The sequence below is a fragment of the Colobus angolensis genome, unplaced genomic scaffold (genome assembly GCF_000951035.1).
Source record: "Colobus angolensis palliatus isolate OR3802 unplaced genomic scaffold, Cang.pa_1.0 Scaffold403, whole genome shotgun sequence".
NCBI lineage: Eukaryota > Metazoa > Chordata > Mammalia > Primates > Cercopithecidae > Colobus > Colobus angolensis.
In genome coordinates, this window is record NW_012117411.1 from 1,056,865 (window position 1) to 1,075,915 (window position 19,051).

At 41.2% G+C, this 19,051-nt stretch overlaps 1 protein-coding gene across 2 annotated transcripts in view; it reads left to right on the top strand.

Annotated features, from left to right (window-relative positions):
* The first annotated feature begins 1,430 nt into the window (after positions 1-1,430).
* The window catches only part of IFRD1 (interferon-related developmental regulator 1), a 55,428-nt gene continuing 37,807 nt past the window's right edge, over positions 1,431-19,051 (top strand). For both annotated transcript variants that reach the window (XM_011955936.1, XM_011955937.1), the window contains exon 1: positions 1,431-2,175. The gene's annotated coding sequence lies outside the window, so the exon portion shown is untranslated. The remainder of the gene's footprint in view (positions 2,176-19,051) is intronic.

Below are 19,051 nucleotides of genomic sequence, written 5' to 3' on the forward strand. Positions count from 1 at the left end.
GTATGCTATACCCCTTGTACAGTGTCCATTCTTCGATGAAGAATGAGCTATGAACAAAAATAGACTTACTATTCCTACTAAAAATTGTAGGGGAAAAAGATTGGAAGCAAATACATCAAAATGAATAATCATTGCCATTGGGTGGTGAGATTATTGTGCTTTTATCTTGGTGATTTAAATTTTCCCCAGCTTTTTATATCTTGTAAAATGACTTTGCAGTAAGTTTATCATCAGAAACGTTAATAAAATAATAACTTAAATAACCCTTAGTAGCTTAAAAATTCTCAATTATCCTTCCACAATTCTGTCCTGATTCTCAATAAGAACACAAATCTAACTAAATAAAATAAGTTATGTCAGTTCATTTCATTAGCAACCAGAAGAATTAATATGAGTACACAGACCCAGGGTCTAAAACAAGAAATCAGTCTGCAAACAAATATGAGTAAGAATTTAAACTAGGGGCCTGATCTTCAGCACAAATGTTGAAGTGGGAACTTTCAGGACCTGGTGAACAGAAGGCAAGCTTTGAATAATGTTGGCCAAGAAGAACAATCTCGAGATCAGGAAATGGGCCAATAGTGTGCCCTCTGTGAACCAGAGAGCAGCCCTCATTGTCTGCTGGGAAAGCATCCTCTTCAAAGGCACTTCTGGAGGGACCTCAGCCATGCCACAGCCACTTTCAGGGATCAGTGTGGAGAAAGATTCATAGTCAGGTTGTGGGTGCCTCCACAATGGGATGACTATTGCTTGCATCACCTGAGGGGTGGAAAGTGACCACTGGCTGGGAGAATGCAATCTCAGAGATTAGTACCTAAGGGGGAAGGAAATGCAGAGATGGTGGTTTCTGCTCTGTGAGCTGCCCAGCCCCTCCCACCTCCTATTGCTTGCAGGGGCTGTGGTCAAGGGTGCAAGAGGATCAGTGGGGACTGAGTATGACCACTCAGTCCTCCTGCATGAGACTTCTAACAACTCCACATTTGACAAGGGAGGAAACAGGAAGTGGGGGGCTTAGATGGAAACATGGGGTGGGGGATGGTATATTCAAGACTTCAAAGGGCAAGTGTTTTTGCCAATTCAGGTTCCCCAGTGACCGAAGATGTTGAAATGTGTTTCCTGTGTTGCTCCTTTTCTGTGTTGACCAGCTCTGTAACTAATGACACCTGCAGTCTGCTGCAGAGCTCTGCATCCTGACAATCAGAACAAACCATTCATCTCACAGTCCTATAGCAGAAAGCTAGGGTCAATTAGTTACCAAAATTGATACTTATTATGAGGAAAATTTATAACAGAATAGATGGCAAGCCATCTGTACAACTCTGGCAATGCCCTTGGATTGCACAGACAAGATTAGGAAATTAATAACAGAGTTGTGCTCCATCTATCTTCTAGAAAACACATCTAATTTTTCCCCTTAGCTTCATTTTTATGTTTCCACTTTGTGCAGATCTTCTACTTGCTTTTTCCTCCCTCTTATTTAACTCTTAAAAGAAGAACGGGAGCAATGTTCCCAGCAAGAAAGTTAGTACTTTTTCTGCTCAGGGCATCCCCTGATTCAAAGGAGAAAATTTTCAGGTGTTTATAAGAACACCTGACCATTTGGCTGCACCTCAAGAACTGGGATCAGGAGGTCTGAGTCCAGAGAAGGAAAAAAACCAGTTGGATCAGTGGGCGAGAGATGGGAGAATAAATAGGGTTGTGACAAAGAGAAGGTCAGCTGTAAATGGGTCAGGAGACCAGAGTGGACAGAGTAGGCCCTGGAATGCTTGCTCGGAGGCCTGCCATGAAGGATTTCTGCCTGCTTCCCCACCCTACCCCGGGGGCAGGATGACTCAGCACTTCCTATTGTTGTGAAGGCCAACCCCAGGAGGCCCTACCAAGGCTGACTGCTGTTAAAACCAGACTGCACTCCTTCTGGCTCCTGGTTCATTCAAGGTCTACATAGTTAAAGGTTGTTCCAGAGGGATGTGTGTAATTCATCCCAGTATTTGATGTTCCTTTGTTATTTTACTTGAGCCAATAGCCTGAACTGGTCAGGCTTTGGGCTGATGTCAGCTGCTTTATCTGGTAGCACTGTTACATAAAGTTAACATTTATTGGTGATCACTAGGTGCCAACATTATGCGAAGAACTTTACACGGACCTCCCATTTAATTCTCAGAAGCTGATCACAAGGTAGGTATTATCATCTCCATTTGCATATGAGAAAACGGAGGCGTAAAGATGTTACATTGCTCAAAGACTAAGATGCTACTCAAGCCTTTTGAGTTAAGAGTCCATGCTCTTAACCCGGTAAGTGGTGGGTACCTTGGCAGAGATTAGAAATGTCTCTTTGAGATTAAACAAAAACCAGAAGGGGATCATATGCAGGAGGACATGGAGAAAATTAAAAGCAAACAGTGGGTCGGGAAGGTGATGAGGAGGGAAGGATAAAGGGAGGGAAGCATGAGCTCTTGGTAGAAAATCAAAGTAGTTAAAACCTCTGGCCCTTTGTGGCCATGTAGGGTCCCACCTACAGGATTGCTCACCTAACATCTTTTCAAGATCGACATGCTTTGTTAACTCCATTTTTCATGTATGTGTTCTATGGATTTATCATGTATATCTGGATTCTTCCAGCCACCAGGGGACAAGTGTGAATTCAGTGTGACTGAAGAGGCATCTGCCATACTGTGACTGAAACGCAGGTTCAGTTGCTCGCTGCTTGCAGAGTCCAATTAACAAGAGCGGATCTGGTATAAAGAAAGTGATTTATTCCAAAGCTTAGCTTATGAGAAGAAATACAGGTTCTTCCCTTTAATGATACTGCTTTGCTTTGGGGGCAGACAGCAGGGGCTTTTAAAGGGGGACTTGACATAAACAGCATGCAGGGGAGGGAGCCAGCAGGTGGGGGTCTACTTGACTCACTTATGGTGTCTTATCTACCCCGCGGTCGAGCTGGCACCATTGCAGGCAGAGCTAGGTTGTAAAGTGGCCATTGTCTGGAGATGCTCTCCAGGTGGAGAGAGTTCTGTTGCAGGCATACTTGTAAATTGCAGATTGACTGTGCTGTCTTAAGGTATCTGGTGCTCTGGAGCTTCTAAGTCAGCACAGAGTCAGCTTGCTGTGTAGGGAGTGTCTGGTGAAGGGAAGGTAAAGATTATGATAGTATTTTGTTCTTTTTTTTTTTGAGATGGAGTTTCGCTCTTGTTGCCCAGGCTGGAGTGCAATGGTGTGATCTTGGCTCACTGCAACCTCCACCTCCCAGGTGCAAGCGATTCTTCTGCCTCAGCCTCCCAAGTAGCTGGGACTACAAGCGCCTGCCACCACGCCAGCTAATTTTTGTATTTTTAGTAGAGATGGGGTTTCACCATGTTGGCCAGGCTGGTCTCGAACTCCTGACCTCAGGTGATCCACCCACCTCAGCCTCCTAAAGTGCTGGGATTGCAGGCCTGAGCCACCATGCTCGGCCTGTTTAAAAAAAATTTTTAATTCTTAATTCTTCATTGACCCATTGGTAGTTCACGAGCATGTTGTTTAATATTCATGTCCTTCTGTATTTTCTGAGGTTCCTCTTGTTTTATTGATTTCTCGTTTTATTCCTTTGTGGTCAGAAAAGATATGAGATATGACTTCTACCTTTTTGAATGTATTGACATTTGTCCTGTGGTCTAAGATGTGGTCGATTCTGGAGAATGCTCCATGTACTGATGAAAAGAATATGTATTCTACAGTACTTGGGTGATTGTCAGGTTTTGTTTTGTTTTTTTGAGAGAGCATCTCACTCTGTTGCCCAGGCTGGACTGCAGTGTTGGCATGATTTTAGCTCACTGCAGCCTCAAACTCCTGGGCTCAGGCAATCTTCCTGCCTCAGCCTCCCAAGTAGCTGGGATTATAGCTGTGGCACCATGCCCAGCCAAATGTCAGTTTTTTATCTTTCTCTTCACTGACATCTTCAAACATACTCAGTGTGATGGTGAATTTTAGGTGCCAACTTGACCGAATGGAGGCATGTGTAGATGGCTGGTAAGGCATCGCTTCTGAGATTGTGAGGTTTTCCAGAGATGATTGATTTGGGAGTCACTGGACTGAATGAGGAAGATCTGCCCTCAATGCGGGTGGGCATCATCCAGTGTGGGCTGGGGTCCTAGCTAGCACAAACAGGTAGAAGGAGGGGAGATTCTCTCTCTCTCCCTTCTGGAGCAGGACACCTTTTCTCCTCCTGCCCTTGGACATCCAATTCTAGGTTCTTTGGCTTTTGGACTCTACAATTTGCATCAGAGGCTTCTCAGGGGCTGTTGGACCTTTGACCTTGGACTAAGGGTTGCACTGTTGGCTTCCCTGGTTTTAAGGGTTCTGGATTTGGACTGAGTCACACTACCAGCTCTCTGGTTCTCCAGCTGACAGGCGGCCTATTGTGGGACTTCTCTACCTCTGTGATCGTATGAGTCAAATCCCCCTAATATATCCCCTTTCATATATCCTATTAGTTCTGTCTCTCTGGAGAACCCTGACTAATACACTCGGGCACTACACCTTCAAGAAAAACAAAACAAACAAAAACACCACCACCTATTACTCTAGTTCTTTCTTGCCATCATCCTATTTTCTCTGTTTACTGTTAAATCTGAATAAATATCTGCACTTTTTCATCTTCATTTGTTCGCTGCCCCAAAACTCTTAATCCCATGAAATCTGGCTTTTGCTAAAACATTCTCTTTCTTTCTCATTTTGTAGAAACAAAAGACTTTACAGCAGGCCACTTGTCTTTGGTATTCCTCTCTCCTTCCTTTCATGCATAAAACTTTCAGCCAGGTGTGGTGGTTCACTCCTGTAATCCCAGCTACTTGGGAGACTGAGGTGGGAGGACACTTGAGCCTGGAGTTCAAGGCTACAGTGTGTTATGATTACACCACTGCCCTCCAGCATGGGTGACAGGGTGAAACCTGTCCTTAAAAAAATAAAAATAAAAATGAACTTGTCTCATATTTTAGCTGTGGAGACTTAGCTAGAAACTACATTCCCCAGTCTCCCTTGCAGTTGAGAATGGGCACTTGGCCAGGAGTGGGGGCAACTTATGCCTTCCCTTAAGCTGACTACTTGTCCTGTCACTCGTCTTTTGTTCTCACCACTGGTTGGAAGCTTTTAGTCTGTTTTGTGCTGCTATAACAGAATAGCACAGAATGGGTAGTAACTTATAAACATTAGAAGTTTATTTGGCTTATAGTTCCAGAGACTGGTAAATCCAAGAATGAGGGGCCGCATCTTGTGAGGGCCTTCTTGCCGCATCATGTAAACCAAAAATACAATTATAAGTCCTGCCAACCATCTGAATGGACCCCTCCTCTTGGCCAAGGGGATTCCAAAGTTAACCTGAAAAATTAGTTCAGGCCATGATGGGAAGTGGGATCCAGACATGTCACATTATGCCCTCATCCTTTTTGTAATTAATGATAGAACAGACTCTTTGAGTCTGATAAGAATTTGCAATCTATTTACAATCTATTCTTCCTGAAGCCTGCTACCTGGAGGCATCATCTGCATGATAAAACCTTAGTCTCCACAACTTCTTATTGTAACGCAGTCATTTCTTTCTATTGATAATAACTCCTCCAACCCACTGCCTTAAAACCTTTAAATTTACCAATGACCTGGAGGCCCCCTCTCTGAGTTGTCATGCCTTTCTGGACTGAACCAATGTATATCTTACATGCACTGATTTATGTCTCATGTCTCCCTAAAATGTATAAAACCAAGCTGTACCCCAATCACTTTGGGTACATGTTGTCAGAACCTCCTGAGGCTGTGACACAGGTGTGTCCTTAACCTTGGCAAAATAAGCTTTCCAAATTGAACGAGACCTGTCTCAGATACTTTTGGTTTGCAATCAAAACATGACAGAAGGCATCACAAGGCAAAAGAGTGTGCAAGAGAAGGCAAGAGGGGGTTGAATTTACTTTCGTAACAAACTGACTCTCAAGATAATAACATAAATCCATTTATTAGGGCAGAGCCCTCATGACCTGAACACCTCCAATTAGGCCACACCCCACAATCCTGTTGCATTGGGGATTAAGTTTCCAACACATGAACTTTGGGGGACTCATTCGAACCATAGTAGAAGCAGTTGCTGTTAAGGTGGCAGGGCTAGCATGTTGAGGACAGCAATGCTCCTCTGCCAGTCCTAAACTGATCACCACTGGACTTTTACATGTGAGAGAATTACATTTACACTACATTTTCATCCTTCTATTTTGTGGTCCTTTTGTCTCAGTAGCTTAGCAATTAAATTACCCTAATAAACTCCTTTATTTCATTTTTAAAAAGTAATATGCATTCATTGTATAAACTTAACTTGATGATAAATAGAAAAACAACATAAACAATAGCTATTGATCCCTTTTACTAATTATTCTGTCTCCTGTGTTTAATTGATTTCTTTTCTTTCTCCTACTCACAAGCTTAGACATACCCCAGAACTATCTCTTATCTTTCTATACTCTATCACAGAGAATAACTCATGTAGTGCTTGATCTCATCATTAATTTGTTCACTTATTCAAAAATATCTAGTGAGACCACATTCTGCGAAGTGCTGGGGATACAAAAATGCATCAGATGTGGCTCCTATTCCCAAGGAGATCACAGTCTGGAGAGGAGAGGGAAAGGCAGCTATAAACAGGTCCTTTTAACACAGGGTGCTGAGTGCCTTGATGGAGCACTGTATGTGGCATTACAGAGGAGGACACGTCACTAGCTTGATTGGAGCAGAGGGGTGGGTCTCTATGAAGATCCCCAGGAAAAGGTGAGCCCGGTAAAGAGAGTTTGGAAGGAAGAGGGATGAGGGAAAAGGGAGATAATTCTCAGCCAAGAGATCAGTCAGGAACCAAAAGTCCAGATGTAAAAACTTTCAAGGCATTTGCCGGAAATGCAGTATTGTGTTGACATGTGAGAAGTGCAAAGCGAGAGCTGAGCTGACAAAAGGGTTCGAGATCACACACGCTTTGCTTATAATGCTGTGGAGGCTTGGACCTTCTCCTGATGAAGCTTTAATGAAGAGTATTAACCAGAAGTGTGAGATTATCAGATCTACCCACAGGTAGAGTATTCTGGGTGGCTGGGTGAAGGATAGGTCTCTAGGAGGTAAGCAGGGTGGACACAGGGAACCAGTTTGGAAAAGCTATTTGCAATGGAGTAGTTAAGAGGCAGTAACAGATAGATCTAAGGTACAGGCATTAAGAATGAAGAAATAAATGAACTTGAGAAATATTTAGGAAATTAAATGGGCATGGCTTGGTGACTGAAGAGGAAATAAGATGAAGGATAAAAGATGACTCCTGGGGTTCTCACTTGCGTGGCTGGCAAGATGAGGGTAAGAGTGTTAGTGACTTAGTTATCATCTGCTTATGAGGTGGTTTATATTGAAGGAAAGGAAACTTAACCTTCAGACTCCCTTCAAAGGTTCTGGGAAGGGCCCTAGCAACTTTGTATACTTGAATCTGTATTATTTTCCTTAAACAGAGCCCCTACCCTTTTAAAGCTGGTATTAGCTTCAGACACACAAAACCTGAATCCACCCTGCCCATCCCCTTTCAAGTAATCTTATTACCAGTAGATTAATCTTCCTAAAAACAAAACATTGACATCATGTCAATCCTCTTCTCAAAAGCTATTGTCATCATGACAACAGACTTTATCAACTTGACAGTTTTACTTTGGGGTGACCCTTTACTTCCTCTAAAATTCATCTCCCAACATATCTTTATAGTTCAGAAAAGTAACTTTGACCTGTCTGTCCAAAAGCAGGGAAATCATTTACAAATGTTTGAACTCTTTGGTTCTTACACCTATCTACCAACTGAGTTGCCTTAGTTGCAATTACTCCATTGTACTTTCTTGTTTATCACCCATATTCTTGCATTGTTTTTATCCCAATTGTGGCTTTTTCTACTTTAAAGAACTTGCCTAATCTCAGACCTGTCTATTCAGTTGTGTTTGGCATGTCTTGTACCTATAGAAACCACTGGCATATGCACACATCACTCTGTATCGTAGTCATTGGGCACATCCAGCATGTGATTACACTTCAGAATTCTGCTTTTGCTCACGTTAAGTCAAAGGCAATTTGCAGTCTAGAATGTTCATTCAGAAGTATAAACCCTTGAACATCAGTTATTTGATAGTTCCAATATCTGGAACACAGCATGCTGTCATCTGCAGTCACAGAGGTGTGTTGGACCATTCTCTCATCTGAAAGAAGAGTTGTCTTCATTGTTGTTCACTTCTAAGGATTTTCCTGCTATCTAAGCAGCTGCTACTCTGTGTATGAAAAATCTAATTTTTACTTTCTAAGATTTCTTCCCATAAGGTCCCGTCTGCTTCAACAGATTCTCACTCAGACACACTAAAATTGGACTCATGATATCAATTTAATATTTTAGTAATCTCAATAAACAAGGCGGTCTTACCATGTTCTTTTTTCTTTTGGGATAAGGCAGGCCTAGCATCTTCCTAAAAAAAGAACATACTCTGCAACGTCATGTTACAAAAATTGCAGCTTGGTGAAGTTTTCTATTGATAGTCCTTCAGTTTTTCTTATAAGAGGATAACTCTTGAGAAAAGTTGTTATATAAATAAAATATAGAATGTTGCTATTAGAAGACACTTCTGAGCCATAGAGCATAGTGCGGATGTTTCAGTCAGATCTTTCTCATCTCCCTTCTCAGCTTCTTCCTACTTCTTCATCCTCTCCACATCTGTTCCATGTTGGCAGATACAAATCAGAGGTGTGGTGGGGTTTACAGCACCTGCAGAGCCCCAAGGGCTTCTTTTGGATAAAAGGACTTGGAGCTGCCCACTATTATTCCACAGAGGGAGTTAGGAGCCAATCATAGCAAAAAACTGTAATCAGCAACATAGAAAAGATGCAACCTGAGGCAAGTGAAGGATTTGGGAGCCCAATTCTTTTTTAGGAAAATGCTGTTTTCTATATCATAATTCCTTTCTGTTATCCCAAGCCTCCTGATTGTTGTGGTACTTCGGGGATTCAGGGATGGGTGTGTGTCAGTGCTGGGAATACAGCAGACAGGGAAGCCTGGCAGCAACCTGGAAGGTGGTTCTGAGATGGCCAGAGGTGGCCTGCTGAAGACTGGAGCAGCAGTCTAGCTCTTTGCTCCTAGCTGAGGGGACAAGCAGTAGCGAGGGCAGATGTGTGGAACAGGTGAGCATTCCTTGGGGATTTTCAGAAGTACCTAGGAAGGAGAACCTGGTAAAAGTCTAAACTTCCTTTTCATCACAAATGACATGAGCCCTGATTTTTGTTGCCTTGGGAACACTAGAAAATAGAGAAGTCTTTCACATCTGGCCTACCCAAAATAAACCTTCATGAGCCCATGTCCAGGAATGGGGCTAATTCCCTGCTTCCCTTCCACACACATGTTTATTCCTAACTACTTTGCATCCCCTTTCTGTTCTGTTCATTTTGGGGTTGACCAAGTGGGTGGACTAGACTTTAGTCCTCCTTTTAGGGAGCCAGAAGGATCACCTATTGCAGCTTGCTACTCTACCAGAAGTGGCCTGGGGTACTCATACAGCCTGGGGCCCGATGTAGAAGATTCTCCCAGCGTCGAGTTTCATACAGGTCAGCACCATGTTCCCCAGCTAATTGATACAGAGGCTCCCCAAAGGCCAGTGAGGGTGGAAGGACTATTCCTCAGAGCTCCTCTGGCTCAAGGTTTTACATAATTACTCCTTGAGATGAACGGAACTTATTACTTTATTTATTTCCTTTCTTCTTCTTTCTTGCCTCATCCTTCTCCTCCCCTCCCTCTCACCTTCTTTTCTTCATGTGTCCTTGATCCTAGAACGTTTTCTGCTTATTATTTTTCAAGCTGTATTGCTGTTACTACCAGTATCCTGTGTTTCCTGTTGTGTCCAGAAAGCTACTTATACCATTAGTGCTTTACAGGGCACAAAGGGAGCTAAGGAAGCTTAAGGCTAGGCTAGGAGGTTACTGTCTAGCTCTTTTGGCTAGAAATTATTACATGAAGACATATACTATTGTTTTAACTATATGTCATATTATATATATTGAATTAAGATTGATTGGTCTCAATATATAAATATGTGGTAACAAAATTCAAATTTGATCATTCAGCGTAACGGTTCAGGACTTTTTCTCCTCTTGAGAAATAGGACTGTACTACTACCCACAGCGTCTACTCTCTTATCTATGTTGGAGAACAAGCATAACATGCATCAGTTTGGAATATTTTAGGTGAACTCACCTAGAAGCCAGGTTCTGGATGAGGTGTGGTGTGATCATTTATCTTTAGACTCACAGCTGCAGTTCACCATCCCGCCACCTATTCCTCACACCTATGCAGTCCTCCTTCCCATCCTATTGCAATACTGGGAGGGAAATATCCAGGGCAGTAGGAAACTCCCTTGTCCTAACCTCCATAATCTGTTTCTCTACTATCTACATTGATGACCAAAGGTCATTGGGATTACTCTTTCTGCCTAAACGAGTGGAAGCAGAAATGTCACCGTTATGAAAGTAGTATTTGAATTAAAGAAAGGGGCTACAAAGCATTCTGTCTATTCATTATGATCTTTTTGGAATCTTCTTTATATGGAAACTCCAGTCATCTGAGGCCTCAATTCTTAGAAAGCAAGCATCTCCACATACTGTCCTTGACATAGATGTACTTGTTCATAAATATTTCATCCATTTTGGCATCCTCCACATCCTATGTGCTCAATACATATTTACTAAACAAACAAGTGATTCTTGCTGCCTTTAATAGTGTTGTGTTGGCGGTATGAACACAATAAATACTAGAAGATATTAGTCATCAGGCCAGCCATTTAGCCACGTCCTCTTATTGCCTACTCCTATAATTACATGATAAATATAAAGGCATGAATGCCCAGGGACCTTATGTATCCTATTTTCTTATATTCATTTGTTTTGAGCATCAAAAATCAGTTATTGTGGCCTACTGTGTAGTGGGCATTTTAACTGTAAGTGGTAGAGAGTGTACATTTTTTAGAATTCTCACAATAGTGTGGTAAGAAATTATCTTCATTTTTCATTCATGTATTGGTTCATTCAACAACCATGTCAGGATCTGTGTTAGATACTAAGGAGACAACAGTAAACACCACAGACAAGATCTTGACCTTCATGGCACTTAGAGCTGAGACTTAGAGAAGTAACTTGTAGTTAGAGACATATCAAGTGACCAAGCCAGGATTTGAATCTGATTCCAAAATTTATGCTGTCTCTGAAAAAGTGATAATCAGTTACAAAGAACCTGCCAAGTGCCAATCCTTTACAGCTTGGCTCATTTTTAAACCTTTGAACCAATTCCATGGATTAAGTATGACTATTCCCATTTTACAAATGAGGAACTGGGACTCTCAGAGATTAAATAACTTGCCTAAGATCACTAAGCTAGTAGACAGCAAGGTTTAGATCTGGACACACATCACCCTGGCTTCAGAGTCCGTGATGCTTCCATGTGGTCACACTGCTGGCCAATGGCGTAATGAAGAGAAAAGTCGAAAGGCCAAGCACTGTAGGAGCTTATGGTTTAGCAGGTGAGAAAAGTAAAATACACTTACAGTGCAAAGCAGAATATAAGGTCACAAGAGTGTAAGCAAACTGCTTTGGGGTTGAAGAGGGATTATTTTAGTCTAAGGAGTCTTTGAAAACAGAGGACAAGGGAAAATACTCTGGTAGACCTATACCGTATCATCTTTCAAGTAGGAAATGACCTATTATTCTGAGGAAAACACAATATAAACAGAAGTTAGGATTATTTCATTTCTTTAATCTTTTTTTCTCAATGAATATATTCATTATATACAATTTACTGATTGTCAGAATGGATATGGCACTGTAAGACCTTTCAATTTCAGAGATATTAAACTGTTAAAACATGTGGATCATAGAATCAACTGTAACCTCCAAATGGGTTCTCCTTGCCTGCCATCCAGACAGAGCCGATTTATCAAGACAGGGGAATTGGAATAGAGAAAGAGTTTAATTCATGCAGAGCCAGCATACAGGAGACTGGAGTTTTATTATTACTCAAATCAGCCTCCCCAGAAACTCAGGCATCAGCGTTTTTTAAGGACAGTTTGGTGGGTAGTGGGTTGGAAAGTGGGGTTTGCTGATTGGTTGCGTCACAGATGAAATCACAGGGAGTCGAAGCTGTCCTCTTGTGCTGAATCATTTCCTGGGTGGGGCCAGAAGACCAGATGAGCCAGTTTATCCATCTGGGTGGTGCCAGCTAATCCACTGAGTACTGATCCACTGAGGGTCTGCAAAATCCCTCAAGCACTGCTTTTAGGTTTTACAACAGTGTTGTTATCTCCAGGAGCAATTTGGGGAGGTTCAGAATCTTGCAGCCTCCAGCTGCATACTCCTAAACCATAATTTCTAATCTTGGGGCTAATGTGTTAATCCTGCAAGGGCAATCTAGTCCCCAGGCAGAAAGGGGGTTTGTTTTGGGAAAGGGCTGTTATCATCCTTTGTTTCAAAGTTAAACTATAAGCTAAGTTCCTCTCAAAGTTAGTTTTGCATACCCCCAGGAATTAACTAGGACAGCTTGGAAGTTAGAAGCAAGATGGAGTCAGTTAGGTGAGATCTTTCGCTGTTGTAATTTTCTGTTATAATTTTTGTAAAAGCAGTTTCACAACTAAACATAGTTTCTTTTTTTGAGACAGAGTCTCGCTCGGCCACCCAGGCTGGAGTGCAGTGGCGTGATCTTGGCTCACTGCAACATCCACTTCCCAGCTCAAGCTATCCTCCCACTTCAGCCTCCGGAGTAGCTGGCACCACAGGCATGAGCCACCATGCCTGGGTAATTTTTGTATTTCTTTTTTTAGAGACAGGGTTTCACCATGTTGCCCAGGCTGGTCTTGAACTCCTGAGCTCAAAGTGATTAGCCTGCTTTGGCCTCCCAAAGTGCTAGGATTACAGGTGTAAGCTACTGTGCCTGGCTGAGTATCTTATTTTTTTAATTGATGAGCATGTCTTGCTCTCTGTTTGAGGTATTTTAATTAGTAAAAGTATTGAAGAGTCATAGTCTATTCTCATTTTCATTGAGGTCCCAGTGGGGCTGCTGCGTATAGTTGCTTATTTTGTGCACTGAACATAGGTACCAAGCTGAGAGCATGAAAAGAGTTTGAAATCAAGTCTACATACTAAACAATGCTTCTCACTGCAGGACTGACTCATTCCCACCAAAAGAAGGGCATTTAGGAGACTTCTTAAAATCTGTATGAATTAGAAAGATTTTTCTATGGGCTAGGAATTGCCCTGGGTCCCACAGCAGGAATGAAGATAATGGTGCCACAACAGCCAAGGTTATATACTGTACTTAATATGATAACACATTTTTAATATGTCTACTATGTACTTTAAAAACTGTAGAAGTTTATTAAACTCTAAATTAAATTTAAGATTAACTTAGCAATTAAGTAATTACATCATCATAAAATTTGTTAATGAAAATTTTTATCGATTCCATGTTATTACATAAAGACAAATTATAATATGGGATAAAATTAAGTAATTTTAACTTTCAACTACACAATATTTTTGCACATAACTTCAGGGGTTTCAAAGACCAACTAAATCCCATTTTGTGGGATGTTTGGATCTCAGATTATATACTAATATCACACTCATACTATTGTACAGAAAGATTAAAAAAGAATTGAACACGTACAAATATTAATATAAACATGATCACAACCTAACACTTTCCATAGACATTGAAAAGGTCACTCATACTTTGGCTCATACATGATTCTGAATTACCTGGTTACTGATAAATATATTTTGGAAGTGTTCAATTATTTTTTTGATCACCCTATATCATTTAACAACTTCTTCTGAGAGGTTTCAAATGCCAACTCGGCACTCCTAGCCTGGATACTATTGTGTCATGACTAAATATTATGGCTCATATTGCAAGATGCCTTTTATAGGTTGGATTAATGGTGAACAGAGTAATATTTTATTGGATGGCAATAATTTTACTTTAGATTTCAATAAGTGATGGCGGTATTACCTCTCCACTGCAACACTCCTTCAAAATCAGATCGACACATAACCACCCGCCGACAGAACCAGAGCATCTCTGAAAGCTTCAGAGTTGTCATAGTGACCATCAAATTGTGAGCCACTCCAGGGCTTATTCTCATAGAGAGTGAAGATTCCCAGGACAATGAGTCATTATTAAAGCAGAGAGAACCTCTAAATGGTTCCCTTATTAGATCAGTGAGTGTTTGACTGCAAAACATGGATCTGACAACGTGGGTATCATCATTAGCCAGGGGCTGTCTTCAATTTCACAGACTATGTCATGAAACCGTCATGTTAAACATTTATTTTTCTAGCTGAATGTCATCTTTAAGGAATATTATTTCACTGGAGAATTTGCTAAGAAGAGACTGACTTGGATTTTGCCAGTCCAAAACTGAGCCAGAGGAATCTGCTACAGGTGTGTGTGTGAGTGTGTGTGTGCGCACGTGTGCTTGTAGAAAACACCACATGGTCTGACTGCAACCACATACATGAGCTCTAACAGCCAGTATAAATTCAAGTTGACCTTAACAGAAATATTTTTATCTGGTCAGGTTTTAATTGGCTCTTACTGAAATGAACATTCAACATTCATACTTCATTATATCATTAATTTTGAAATATTTTATATGCCTATTACTCTATCGATATTTTGTTTGTTTGTTTTTTGTTTTTTGAGATGGAGTCTTTCTCTGTTTCCCAGACTGGAGTGCAATGGCATGATCTCAGCTCACTGCAACTTCTGCCTCCTGGTTTCAAGTGATTCTCTTGCCTCAGCCTCCCGAGTAGCTGGGATTACAGGCATGCGCCACCATGGGGTTTCACCATGTTGGCCAGGCTGGTCTTGAACTCCTGACCTCAGGTATCTGCCCACCTTGGCCTCTCAAAGTGCTACGATTACAGGCGTGAGCCACCGTGCTGGGCTGAATATTTTTCTTCTTAAAGAAAAAGAATTTCAAATAATGTTGACTGATTAAAGCAGGTATTTTTCCTTAAAATTTTCCTTTTTTAAAAATGAAAATATTTGTTCAAGAAACATGTTTTAACCATGAATGAAAGCTGAATGCAACAAATGCAAAATGAGGTCACCAAGGCACATGCCAAGTATTTTGCTTCATTGAATACCCAGAGCAGCAGTGATGAAAATGAATGTAGGGGGATTAGGGATATTCACTATCAATGATCAAATGGGTGGCAGTTTTTCTTGGCCTATACAACGATGATCCATAAATATTTACTTACATTTTATTAATTCAACAAATATTTGTTGAGTGCCTGTCTGTGCCAATCATGGGGCTGGGTGATTGAGATACAAAGATGAATAAAGCAGAACCTCTGTATGCTATATTCTGTCCCAGCTAATCAGTGTTTCATAAAAGGGGCTAATGGCGTGAAGGAGGAGGAGGGATCAGTTCTAGCTACAGGGTGGCCATGAAATCAGGCAATGCAAATATATTATTTCATTGTGTATTATAGTATAAAACCAACAAACCATTTATTATGTATGTGTCTATGTTTCTAGACTTGCTGGCCACCTATAAAAGGGTCAGGAATGATTTTAAAGGAAAAGATACTTGATTAAGGTCTTATATATAAAAAAATGTTCACCAAGTTTGGGGAAAGGGCTTGGAAAGACATTCCTGATTGAAGGAAATGTTCAGGCAACTGCAAGTGATCTTGCTTAGAGTATAGGAGAAGATTAAGCTGAATAGGTGCATAAATCAGGCTAAAGAGTACAGTGTTTTGTTTTGTTTTGTTTTGAGACAGGGTCTCTCTCAACCTCTAGAGCCGAAACAATCCTCTCACCACAGCCTCCCAAGTAGTTGGGACAACAGGTGTGTGACCCAGCTAATGCCCAGCTAATTTTGTAATGTTTTTGTAGAGATGGAGTCTCACTATGTTGCCCAAGCTGAAAAAGTATGAATCTTATTCCGCAGGCAATCAGGAGCCAGTGAGGAGTTACGAGCCAAGCAGTAACCTGATGATTCAATCAAAAAATATGTATGGGGTGTCTCCTACTTTTCAGGCCAGTGCTAGGTGCTGGGTTACAAAGATGAATTAGGTACAAGGAACTCAAAGCCTAGTAAAGAAAAATATAAACAAGTTAGTGCAGTGAAAGTTGTAGATTTTCTATAATAACTGTTGGAACCGAACTCTCGATTCCCTCCTGGGCAGGGGTCGTCGCGAAGGATCACCGACACGAGGTTCACAGCAGAGAGTTATTTATTACTAGCGCGCTAGAGTCCCAAGCTCTAAGTTGGTCCTGGGACCCCGACTGCTTGTTACAGGCTGTTTATATAGGCTAACACAAGTTCAAACACAGCTTATGGCGCGAAATTCAAACAAAGCTTAAGGCGTAAAATGATTGGGTCTAGCTATAGCCTGAGCAAGGGGTCTTGGTTTAATTGGTTAGAGCAGGACCTTATGAGGTTCTTTCCTGGAGTTGATGATTCCGGGAACTTCGAGGCAGGGTGAGACCCCTGGAATTGGCAGGGTGGGACCTCATGAGGTTGTTTCCCGGAATTGGCAGGGTGGGACCCTATCAGGGTGGGACACTATCGAGGCAGGGTGGGACCCTATCTAGGGCCACCTGGTGCTAACTTTTTAGGTTTTGTAAGGCCTACTAGTTTCATAACGATGATGATGATAACTTATTGGGTGTATATCAATACCATGTGCCAGGCATGCGCTAAGTGCCGGCATGTATCATCTTACTTAATTCTCCCATTGACCCCAAGAAGTACTATTGATTAGTGCTATTTTATAGAAGAGGAAACTGAGGAACAGAGAACTGGTAACTTGCAGCTGGTAAGTGGTAAAGCCAGGATTCAAATTCTAATGTTCTGTCTTCAGAAAACGTACCTTGTAACCACTAAGGGCTATGGTACTTCCCCATAATGGAAATCCCTCCAGAGCACTAGGGGCCACACTAGATAAGGCAATCCATTCTGCAGGGATGAAAGTGGGGGCTGGAATGTCTTCATGGAGATGGTAATGGGATGAGGGATGGGATAAGGAAGATCATTCTGTTAGCTTAGAGCAGGGCATAACTAGAGGTGGGACAGTGAACTAAGAGGCTAAGTAATACTTGGTAATATCAGTGGGAAGGAGAGGAAAGGACAGGGTGTAGACATATTTTAGATGTGAAATGGTTTAGCATGCTGAATGAGGTTAGGTTTCTGGTTTGCATATTGAGATGGATAGTAGAGCCATTAACCATGATGCATAATGCCAAAGAAGAAACAGGTAAGAGTGGGGTAGTAGAGTGGATACATGTTTCATTTGTTAAATTTGACCAGTCTGTGGGATAGAAAATGAAGAAGACAGTAATTGGATATGCGGTTCTGGAGTTTGGGATACATATCACAGCTAGGGATTTTATTGAATGAATGTCATCTTTGAAGAACTTCAAAAGAATACACTACTTAATTGCTTGTATCTCTCTAAGTGTCAAATCATAACTACTGATTTCATAAAAAATGGGGCCAAATTTTTGGGTAAAAAAGGAATAATAGCACAAGAAAGAAAATAGTGAAGCTGGCAAAGTGTACTACCTCATTTAAAAGCAAACGTGTAGGCAGGTTTTCTAGCGCATAGGGCTGTGAAAATGGCACGGAAGCACTATGCGTACCTTTGAGGAGAAAAATACAGAGGGTGAGGGGAGAGGTAGATTAAGGTAAAGAGGTAGAGTTTGAGAGAACAAGGGTAGGGAAAGAATATTCCTGAATGTTGCCTCAAGCACATAAACAGCTATAAGTATAAATGTTGTTGGTTCACTTCCTATTTTGAGAGTTTCTTGATCAGCCTGGGGTTTCTAAAAATTTATCATAAGAAACAGAACTTGGAGACAAAGGCAAATTTGTTTGAATGGATGCATGAATAGAAATAACTTGGGACTAGAACATACCTCCTTAGCCAAAAAAGACTAGGCTATGGAAATCAAGCCAACAAATAAATAACCTTCAATCTATATATGTCAAGTCAAATTAACCCTATTATCACGTGGGTGGAATCTGTTTTATTCCCTCAGTCTTTGGAATATAGCAAACGTACCATTACTCACCCATCATGGCAACGCTTGTTTAGAAGGAAAACTACCATTCATGAATCATCGACCTGAGCATAATGAAAGTTAGCCACCTGGGATACATTGACAGAAAAATGGATTCCTCCTGTTGAAAGATGTTTCGGTTAAAACAAGTTCTGATGCCAATTAACAACAACAACAACAAGAACAGTAACAAACAACCCTATTAAGGACCACTAAGGGAAATGAAAACTCTTAATTCAGAAGCCAAAGATGGGGAAAGAACAAGAGAGTGAAAAAAGCCCAAAAAAGCAGTCATACACAATAATAGTGGGCATAGAAGGAAGGAAATTCTCCAAATACAGTTTTAACAGAGTGTCCCTGGACAGAATTCTGTGGAGGCGGAATGAAGTGGGCAGGGCCCTATGTTGGTACATTGTATGTACAAAACAGCAGGTGACAAGAGTGAAGATTTCAAAGACATTTTCTTTCTTGGAACATATGGGACTTTTAAGGGAAGTAGGGGGATAGTTGCACGATTATTTTTACTTATTTCTGAATGCATATAAGACTGTTAGAAATTGCCAAATGGTACCATCATTTTAAAGAGATTGTTAGATATAACAGTACCAGTTAAGATGCTTTTCAGCCCCAAGCCACAGAAATCTCAAGTTTAAATTGTTTTAAATATTAAAGGCATTTATTATGATCACATAAGTGGTATGGGGTAGGGGATAGTAGGTGGTGCCTGTTGGTTAATTCGGTGACTCAAAAACCTCATGTATGTTCTTTTACCTTTCTCTTTTGCTATTCTTGGTGTTAGCTTTGTTTGCCTTTATGGTCACAAATGACAACACCCAGAAAAAGACAAGACCATCTGTTCATTTGTATTTCTCTTGGGAAGGCGAAATCTTTCCCTCAAGCCCTCAACTCTTACACCTCACT